A 10,781-nucleotide genomic window follows, 5' to 3' on the forward strand; every position below is an offset into this window, starting at 1 on the left:
TCCTTGGTATTGGCTAATGACTATTCACCATTGTCATTCTCCATATTGTATTTTCACATATTGGCTCCCACTCATTATTCCATTTCTTTACCTTTTTTTCCCCTCACCGATTCAATTTAGTAGGGACTAAAGAAATTCAGCAGAAGAAAAAGCTGGAATGTACTAGAGCAGTGGTCCCCAACACAGTGCCCGCGGGCGCCATGGCGCCCGTGGGGGCATTTGTGTGTGCCTGCCAAGTGCTCAGGGCTGGCCTGGCCCCGGGCACATGGCGCATGCATGGTGCTGGAGCCGGTCCCGGGCGCATGGCGCACGGTGAGCGCCGGCCCCGGGAGCGCCGCGGATTGCCTGCCAGCGTTCTGGGCGCGTGGTGCTTGTGGGGGGGAGCGCCGGCCCCAGGCGCGCAGCGCTTGGAGGGGGCGCCAGCCCCAGGCGCGTGGCGCTTGTGGGGGAGCGCTGGCCCCGGGCACGCAGCGCTTGGGGGTGGAGGCGCTGGCCCCGGGCAAACGGCTATGCGGGGGCCCCGCCCCCGGGCACGCAGCCATGGGGGGAAGCCCCGCCCCCGGGCGTGCAAGTCTCCCCGCCCTTTGGCGCCTGGCGGGCGAACGGCCATGCCCCCTGGCGCTCGGCAATCTCAAATGGTTGGGGACCACTGTACTAGAGTATATTTGGTGAATCCCAATGTCATATTTTGCTAACTTAACATATTCTTCATTCCCCACCTTCTCCACACACACACACACACTCTCTCTCTCTCTCTCTCTCTCTTATTTTTCAACAGTGGCCATTCAAACTGTTTTCCCCAGAGATCCCTGGCTGCTAGAATGACTGTAAGCAGATGAAAAGCTTCAGAGGAGTAGCGGTGTTAGTCTGTAACCAGAAAAAACCTTAAAAAACAGCTAATAGTCTAGCAGTACGTTAGGGTATGTCTACACTACCACCCTAGTTCGAACTAGGGTGGTAATGTAGGTAACCGGAGTTGCAAATGAAGCCCGGGATTTGAATTTCCCGGGCTTCATTTGCATAAAGCCGGGCGCCACCATTTTTAAATGTCCGCTAGTGCGGACTCCGTGCCACACGGCTACACGCGGCACGGACTAGGTAGTTCGGACTAGGCTTCCTAGTCCGAACTACCGTTACTCCTCATTTCACGAACTAGTTCGAACTAGGGTGGTAGTGTAGACATACCCTTAGGGTATGTCTACACTACAAAGTTAATTCGAACTAACGTCCGTTAGTTCGAATTAACTTTCATAGGCGCTACACTAGCGCTCCGCTAGTTCGAACTAGAGGAGCGCTTAGTTCGAACTAGGAAAACCTCATTTTACGAGGATTAAGCCTAGTTCGAACTAGCTAGTTCGAATTAAGGGGTGTGTAGCCCCTTAATTCGAACTAGTGGGAGGCTAGCCCCCCCCAGGTTTCCCTGGTGGCCACTCTGGCCAACATCAGGGAAACTCGTCTGCCCCCCGCCTGGCCCCGGACCCCTTAAAGGGGCACAGGCTGGCTACGGTGCCTGTGCCAGGTGCAAGCCTGCCAGCACCCAGCCAGCAGACCCTGCACCTGGCACTGATCGAGCCACCCACCCAATGCCCTCCAGCCCTCCCCCTCTTCCCGGTACCAGGCTGGCGGCTCCCGGGAGCTTGCCCAAGACAGCAAGAGGCGGGCACCTGCCTGGGCTAGTGCAGACATCATGGACCTCGTCCACGATCTCCGCACTAGGCACAGGAAAGTGGCCGGCTAGGGCAGGAGAGCTGCCAACCTGGCCACCCAGGAGCAGGTGTGCAAGAGAATCAAGGGGGTCCACTGAGACCCCCGACCCTGAGCCCTGAGCTTACAATGGCCATACTGGGTCAGACCAAATGTCCATCTAGCCCAGTAGCCTGTCTGCCGACAGCGGCCAACCCTAGGGACCCTGGAGGGGATGGACCGAAGACAGTGACCAAGCCATTTGTCTCGTGCCATCCCTCTCCAGCCTTCCACAAACCTTGGGCAGGGACACCACTCCTAGCCCCTGGCTAATACCACTCCATGGACCCAACCTCCATGATTTGATCTCACTTCCCTTTAAACTCAGTTCTAGTTGTAGCCTTCACAGCCTCCTGCAGCAAGGAGTTCCACAGGTTGACTCTTTGCTTTGTGAAGAACAACTTTCTGTTACTAGTTTGAAGCCTGCTACCCATTCCTTTCCTTTGGTGTCCTCTAGTCCTTCTTTATGGGAACTAATAAAGAACTTTTCTGTATGCACCCTCTCCACCCCACTCATGCTTTTAGAGACCTCTATCCTGTCCTCCCTCCATCTCCTCTTTTCTAAGCTGAAAAGTCCCAGTCTCTTTAGCCTCTCTTCATATGGGACCTGTTCCCAACCCCTGATCATTTTAGTTGCCCTCCCCTCTCCCAGTCTCTCTCTTCCCCTCTCCCACCTCCTTTTCCCAGTCTCCCCCAGTTTTGTTCAATAAAGACAGATTCCATTTTGGAAGACATGTTATCTTTATTTTGTACATCAAGAAGAGGGGCTAGGGAAGGGTAAGTGGAAGGAGGTGAGGGAGGAATGGGGCACGAGCCCCCGATGGGGAGGACTGGGCTGGCTCTGCGGGATTCTGGGCGTGGAAGCTCTCCTGCAGCCCCCCAATTACCCTCTCTCCCCAGATGGCAGCCTGCGGCAAGTGCAGCCGGGCTGATGGCCGAGAGGTCTGATGTGCCCAGTGTGGGTACTCTGGGCAATCCAAGCCAGGACTGCTTTGCAAGCGAGGCACCTCTGAGAACTGTCTGTCTGGGGTGGGGGTCGGGACCCTTTAAGCACAGCCTTCAGCTAGCCTGAGACAGCATCTCCACGCTCTAAGTCCTCCTCTGATGCCCTGCCGGCACTGCTTCCGGCCATCCTTAAGCCCGGTTCAGGATCCACTTAATGTGGACATGCTAGTTTGAATTAGCAAAACACTAATTTGAACTAGTTTTTTAGTCTGGATCCGTTAGTTCGAATTAGCTTAGTTCGAATTAACTAATTCGAACTAAGTTAGTTCGAATTAACGTTGTAGTGTAGACATACTCTCAGAGACTAACAAAACATGTACAGTAGATGGTATCATGAGCTTTTGTGGGCACAACCCACTTCTTTATCTTTAAGAAGCTCATGATACCATCTACATGTTTTGTTAGTCTCTAAGGTGCTGCTAGACTATTCATTGTTTCATAAGCAGATGAGTACAGCTTAGAACAGATCTCAGGAAAAGCAGCCTAAAGAGACCAGAGAACCATTAACAATGACCACAGTGATACTGATAAAAGAAGGATATCCTGTTTTACAGCAATCTGAGAAGCAGTCAAAGCAGACAATGTCCTCAAGACTTATTTCAAGCTCAAGAAGAATTATAATTAACCACAAATACAGTAAAAACACTTGCAGGGTTGTATGCGCTCCCTTAGCCCACACAATGGAATGCTCTAAGAAGCCCCCCGTGGAAATTGGATAACACCACTCATATGGAACTTTAGCAAAGAGTGAAGTCCTTAGAAAGAGAGAGTGGTGGCTGCCCAGCAAAAATGAACATATTGGAATTGAGAAGAACAGATGTGAAGGAGTAAAGAAAAGAAAAGTCTACAGGGAGTGTCTCCAAAAAGTCTATCGGCAATGCTGGGAAGATAGAGGATTTTAGGAAAGCAGTTACATTAGTTTCTCAACTTTGGGAAAGCCACTAGTGGGCCTGTGCCCCTATGTTTACCTAAGGCTCTGTAGCCACAGGGCCTCGCAGATCCCACTGGCTCTGGTTCGCCGTTTTCAGCTAAAGGGAGCTGCAGGAAGTGGTAGCCTGGGCCATGCTGCCTCTCGTGACTGCCCTTGGCTGGAAATGACAAACTAGAGCCAAAGGGAGCTGTGAGGTTTCATTGCTATGGAGCCTTTAGTGGTGTGGGCCCACTAGCAGCTTTCCCAAAGAGGTCCCGTGGCCCACTTTGAGAAACACTGAGCTAGATAAATGTGACAGGCTAAAGGACACTGAAAATGGGAATGACCAGCATAATAGTTCATTGGGGAGATACAGAGGAGAGACACAAACCTAGAGTACACAGAGATACTGCCTATTCAATAAGAGGCAGAAGAGATTATCCATCAAGAAGGTTTGGGAAGGCTTTTTCAATCTAGGGTAATCCACATCCTGATTCTGACTTTATAGTTATTGAAATTACGGTCTTTTTTAGTTATTATTTGAAAGGCCCAGAAACATGAAAAGTACCACACAAAAGTAGAAAAAATGTAATCTACACAGAAGACCCTACAACCTTAATTTAACACAAAACAACAAAAAAGAGTAAAAAACATACAGAAAAGAGAAGAGGGAGGAAAATGAGTCTCTCTCCCAAATGATCACGCACTCATTCAGTAAGACATACACCAGGGATGGGCGACCATGAATAATGGATGGGCCTCAGGAATGGCCACAGCAGCTTATGGCCCATATTGGAGTTCTACTTGTGGAATCGTGCCCCCTCTCCCCCCCGCTGTCCCTCCCATGCTTCTCATGCACGGGGGCACCGGAGCTCCCCACTTACCTGCTCCTCCCTCCCAGCACTTTTGGAGCATGAGAATCACCTGATTTGTGCTCCACTGGAATGCCATGAATCAGCTGTTTGCAGTTTTCCAGCTCAGGGAGGAAGGGGAAGAAGCAGAGAGGGAGCGCAAATCAGGTAATTCGCACCCTCCAAAAGTGGTAAGAAGGAGGGGAAAGGTGTAGGAAGTGCAGAGCTCCAGTGCCCCAGTGCACAAGAGGTGCATGGGGGAGGGCATCAGCCACGAGATCTGCAGGCAATAGGTTGCCCACCACTGACATACACACATCTTTATGGTTAGGTTACGTGGGCTGTTTTAATGGTTTAACCTAAATCTCCGACTTCTCATAGGCAAGACAGCACAAATGAATATTTAGGAGTGATTTGGAAGTGTAGATCCCTGCAGAAATACAAAATTTGTATCTGTATCCACATCTTCACCTGCAAAAATGAGCTATTAATATCCATTTCCATGGGTGCAAATACTCCTGGATACAAAGCGGAAGTCTGTGGATTTGCAGAGCTCTCAGATACCCGTAGATTCAAAGTGGAAATCCGTGGATTTGGGGTGGGGGCCCCAGGCTTCAAGGGCTGCTAGCAAGAAGACATGGAGACACTTGTAATAGAAGATTAATGGAATGTTCAGGCTGGCATTACTGACAAGTGGGAAACTCTCTCAATGCCTGGGTGAAAACAATACCTGCATGTATTAATTATAGGTAGTAGAGGCCTTCCATGCCCCAGCTGCAATGATGACAATAATGGCTCTGTTACAGGCATTGTTCATACACTTAGAATCATTGAATCCTAGGGCTGGAAGAGACCTCAGGAGGTCATCAAGTCCAGCCCCCTGCCCAAAGCAGGACCAATCCCAACTAAATTATCCCAGCCAGCAGGGGCGGATGAGAGTTTTGCGGGGCCTAGGGCAGCACAATATTGTGGGGCCCTCCCCTTTGGAGAAAAAACAGAAAAAAGGGGTCCCCCCGTGCTCACTCCTCCAGTAGCCCCACACTGATCATGTAAGCTACCCCCTCCTCATCCCCTCTCCTAACACCTCCCTCTACACACCTGCCCTGCCCCTGCTGGTCCCTCCCCTGCAGGTGTCTGCCCTTCTGCTTCACCCCCAGAATCCCCTGGCACCTGCACCTTCCCTTAGCCCTGCACACTCCTGGTGCCTCCCCCTTCCCTCACTGCCCCTGCACCCTTTGCCCTCTTTTTCCCTGATGCCTACCCCCTCACCACCCTCTGCCCCCATTCCCCTCATATGCCTTGCTCCATCCCCGCCTTCCTCACGACCACCCCTCCTTTCAAGCCTTCTCCCAGAACCTCCCCCTCCCCCCTTTAGCCTCCAATGCCTTTACCCTCTCCTCTCCCAGCATCACCTTGTCCCCCCTCCCACTAACACCTCCCCTCCTGCCCTTTTCCTCATTGTCTCCACTTGGCCCCCTGGCATTTGTCTCTCCTCCTCTTTCTTCTCCTGACCTGCCCTCCTCCCCTCACCACAAGCCCCTTCCTCTGCCATCCACCTTCTGCCTTCCAGTGTGCAGGGCGGACGTGGCCGCGGCCCCGGTCCCGGTCCCGGTCCAGGCTCCAGGCCATGTGCCGAACCGTGCAGTGCAAAGCTGGACTGCACGGTTTTAAAGTCCCGGGCCGTGGCATCATGCCATGCCACGCCACGCACCGGGCGTCTCCCTTGTCAGCTGTTGCGCGGTGTTTCAGCACGCCGCGCATGCGCTCCCTTGGCCCCATGTGGCCCATACTGGCCGGCGCCAGGGAATTTCAAAAGTGCGGGGCTGTGGCGCCCCGCCACAATCCCCCCCTTCCTCTTCCAGCAGCCGCTGGCTGGCCCTTCGGCGGATGGCCCACCGGGAAATTCCCGGTATACCGCCAGGCCAGTCTGCCCCTGGCGCTGGGCCTATTGAAGCACGGGACCCGGGGCAGCCGCCCCGCTCGCCCTGCCCTATATCCAGTGCTGCCAGCCAGGCCTTTGTCAAGCTGGGACTTAAAAACCTCTTGTGATGGAAATTCCACCACCTCTCTAGGTAACCCATTTCAGTACTTCATCACTCTCCTAGTGAAACAGTTTTTTCTAATATCCAACCTAGACCTCCCCCACTGTAACTTGAGACCATTGCTCCTTGTTCTGCCACCATCACTACTGAGAACAGCCTCTCTCCATCCTCTTTGGAACCTCCCTTCAGGAAGCTGAAGGCTGCTATCAAATCCTCCCTCACTCTTCTCTTCTGCAGACTAAATAAGCCAAAATTGTAGGTCATGTGCTCCAACCCCCTAATCATTTTTGTTGTCCTCCACTGGACCTTCGCCAATGCATCCACATCCTTTCTGTATTGGGGGGTCCATAATTGGACACAATACTCCAGATGTGGCCTCACCAGTGCCAAATAAAGGGGAATAATAACTTCTCTGGATCTGCTGGAAATGCTCCTCCTAATGCACCCTAATATGCCATTAGTCTTCTTGGCTACAAGGGCACACTGTTGACTCATATCCAGCTTCTCAGGCACTGTAATCCCCAGGTCCTTTTCTGCTGAACTGCAACTTAGCCAGTTGGTCCCCAGCCTGTAACAATGCTTGGGATTCTTCTGTCCCAAGTGCAGGACTCTGCACTTGTCCTTGTTGAACCCCATTAGATTTCTTTTGGCCCAATACTCCAATTTGTGTAGGTCACTCTTGACCCGATCCCTGCCCTCCCACGTATCTACCTCTCCCCCTAGCTTAGTGTCAGCCGCAAACTTGTTGAGGGTGCAATCCATCCCCTCATCCAGGTCATTAATAAAGATGTTGAACAAAACTGGCCCTAGAACCAGTCCTTGGGGCACTCCACTTGAAACCAACTGCTAACCAGACATCAAGCCATTGATCACTACTTGTTGGGCCTGACAATCTAGCCAGCTTTCTAGCCACCTTACAGTCCATTTATCCAATCCATACTTCTTTAACTTGCTGGCAAGAATATTCTGCAAGACCGTATCAAAAGCTTTGCTAAAGTCAAGGTATATTACATCCACTGACTTCCCCATGTCCATAGAACCGGTTACCTCATCATAGAAGCTAATCAGATTGGTCAGGCATGACTTGCCCTTGGTGAATCCATGTTGACTATTCCTGTTCACTTTCCTCTCTTCCAAGTGCTTCAAAATGGATTCCTTATGAATCCCCTCCATGATTTTTCCAGAGACTGAGGTAAGGCTGACTGGTCTATACTTCCCTGGATGTCCTTCTTCTCTTTTTTAAAGATGGGCACTACATTTGCCTTTTTCCAATCATCCAGGACCTCTTACGATCTCCACAAGTTTTCAAAGATAATGGCCAAAGGTTCTGCAATGACATTTGCCAGCTCCCTCAGTACCCTCGGATGTATGAAATCCAGACTCAAGGATTTGTGTATGTCTAGCTTTTCACTTAGGCTATGTCTACACTGGCACCCTTTTCCAGAAATGCTTACAACAGAACAGTTTTCCATTATAAGTATTTCCGGAAAAAGCGCATCTACATTGGCAGGATGCTTTTCCAGAAAAGCACTTTTCCCGGAAAAGCGTCCGTGGCCAATGTAGACGTGCTTTTCCGGAAAAAAGACCCGATCGTCATTTTCGTGATCGGGGCTTTTTTGCGGAAAAGACTACTGTGCTGTCTACACTGGCCCTTTTCCGGAACAGTTTTTCCGGAAAAGGACTTTTGCCCGAACGGGAGCAGCATAGTTTTTCCGGAAAAACACTGACAATTTTACAGTAGGTCGTCATTGCTTTTCCGGAAAAGCAAGCGGCCAGTCTAGACAGCTAGCAGCTTATTCTGGAAAAGCGGCTGCTTTTCTGGAATAAGTGGCCCAGTGTAGACACAGCCCTCGGGTGTGTCTAGACTACACTTCTCTGCAGACAGAGAGAGATGTAGATTAGGCACATCGAAATTGCAAATGAAGTGGGGATTTAAATATCCCACGCTTCATTAGCATAAAAATGGCAGCCTCTTTTTTTCGGCACAGAGCTTTGTCGGAGAAAAGCAGCAATCTAGAGGCTGATCTTTCGAAAAATAAAGCCTTTTTCGAAAGATCCCTTATCCCTTGTGAAATGAGGTTTACAGGATCTTTCGAAAAAGGCTTTATTTTTCGAAAGATCAGCCTCTCGATTGCCGCTTTTCTCCGACAAAGCTTCGTACCAAAAAAAAGCAACAGCCATTTTTATGCAATTTCAATGTGCCTAATCTACATCTCTCTGTCAGCAGAGAAGTGTAGACTAGACACACCCTAAGTGAGTGACATGTTCTACCCTGAGGAGATCACAGTCTCAATGGAAAAGGCAGACAAAGGGTGGGAAAAAAGAATTATTATCTTCATCTTCATCTCACCAATGGGCTACTGAAGACTCAAGCAGCGATTAAGGGCCTGGTTTTCTTTTCCACCAAGGTCCCACAACTCTGCTCTGGCATTGCAAAGGAGCATTAATGTAAATGAGAACCAGGCCTGATGTGATTTGTCAGAGGTCACATAGGTAGCATATGGCAGAGCTGAAAACCAAACCCAGATAGACTGATACCAAAGCTCCTGCCTTAATCACAAAGGCATTTTTCTTCTTGGCTAAAAAGCAGTGCACACAAGCTAAATCCTGGTAAGATACTGGTAATGCTGATAGAGAAAAGGGTAGTGCTTCCAAGAACTTGCCTCCTCTATAACACTGTCCTTTATAAGTGACTTTCATCATTAAATCAATCTTCAGACTCAGTGTCCTCTTAGACACCTTACTACTAAATAATTTTGTTGGAACAAAACTCTCACTTCTCTCTGTGAATTACTGAATTGTTGTATCCCATCCTACCAGCCACACGCAGTCCTGGCAAGAATGAGATATGCATTCAGGAACTTCAAACTTGAGTAGTACAACTATTTCTGTCTTGGAAGGAAACAACACCCTTAAAAAGATCTTGATACAAAGCACAAAAAATTTCCAGCTTAGCAATACAGCAATACATCATTCTGGTTTCCTCTCTGATATTTCAAAACATCCAGGGCTCGTCTACACTGGCCCCTTTTCCGGAAGGGGCATGTAAATTTCACCAGTCGTCGTAGGGAAATCCGCGGGGGATTTAAATATCCCCCGCGGCATTTAAATAAAAATGTCCGCCGCTTTTTTCCGGCTTTTAAAAAAGCCGGAAAAGAGCGTCTACACTGGCCCCGATCCTCCGGAAAAAGTGCCCTTTTCCGGAGGGTCTTATTCCTACTTTGAAGGGCACTTTTTCCGGAGGATCGGGGCCAGTGTAGACGCTCTTTTCCGGCTTTTTTAAAAGCCGGAAAAAAGCGGCGGACATTTTTATTTAAATGCCGCGGGGGATATTTAAATCCCCCGCGGATTTCCCTACGACGACTGGTGAAATTTACATGCCCCTTCCGGAAAAGGGGCCAGTGTAGACGTAGCCCCATAGATTAGCCCAAGAGATCTCACCTATGTCTGTGACCATGACTTCCTTCAACAGCCCTATTCAATTGGAACAATAAAATCTTCTCCCAATAGGGGCATCTTCACAAGTAAAGGAGACAATTTTCTTGTTCTTCTTTCAGCTAATCCAATACAAATAATATATTTAGAGGAATGAAAATATAGCTTTGGGTGCCACCTAGTGGACCTTAAGCAGCTGGTTGGAAATGACTGAAAAATGCACCGTGCAGTGCTGTCAGGTAGCTTACCTGAAATGAGTTAGGGGTCTTATTCTTGTGCGAATGGAACCACATTACATCATAATGGGTCCCATTGTTGGCATTCTCAGTGGAAGACAAGGATAAAATAGGAATGAAAAATGAGCTACCTCGTTCCAGGGCTTTCATATTCTATGTCCAGAAGTACCTTGTCTGTGGACAGAGGACTTCCTTTTCCTAGGCTGTCAATCAGCACAAATACTAAAATACTATTTTTAAACACATAAGCCTTTTTCATTGTTAGATGCACATGTGACACAGCTCTGTCATCTAGCAGAGCAGCATCCTGCCTAATTTCACAATCAGAAAAGGTTGACTGCCATTTAGCAAAGAAAATAAATGTGTATGGACTCAGTACAGTTACCTATAGGCTTATATGCATTTGCTAAATAGTGAGGGGTAGCCAATGCCTGAATTTTGCCAACTTTAAGGAATTTTCATGTTGGGAGGTGAAGCTAAATGAAATTGGAGCCTTCTTATGTTCTGACAGGTGCCTTCCTAGGCTCAGAACAATCCCAAAAGCTATAGACAAGTTAAA

General features: G+C 49.3%; 1 long non-coding RNA gene across 1 annotated transcript in view; it reads right to left on the minus strand.

Moving 5' to 3' along the window:
• Positions 1-10,113, minus strand: part of LOC142829068 (uncharacterized) — a 74,896-nt gene extending 64,783 nt beyond the window's left edge. The window contains exon 1 of the long non-coding RNA XR_012903280.2: positions 9,993-10,113. This is a non-coding gene — a long non-coding RNA (uncharacterized LOC142829068). The remainder of the gene's footprint in view (positions 1-9,992) is intronic.
• Between the last annotated feature and the right edge of the window lie 668 nt (positions 10,114-10,781).

This window comes from Pelodiscus sinensis, chromosome 5 (genome assembly GCF_052426305.1).
Source record: "Pelodiscus sinensis isolate ZL-2025 chromosome 5, ASM5242630v1, whole genome shotgun sequence".
NCBI lineage: Eukaryota > Metazoa > Chordata > Testudines > Trionychidae > Pelodiscus > Pelodiscus sinensis.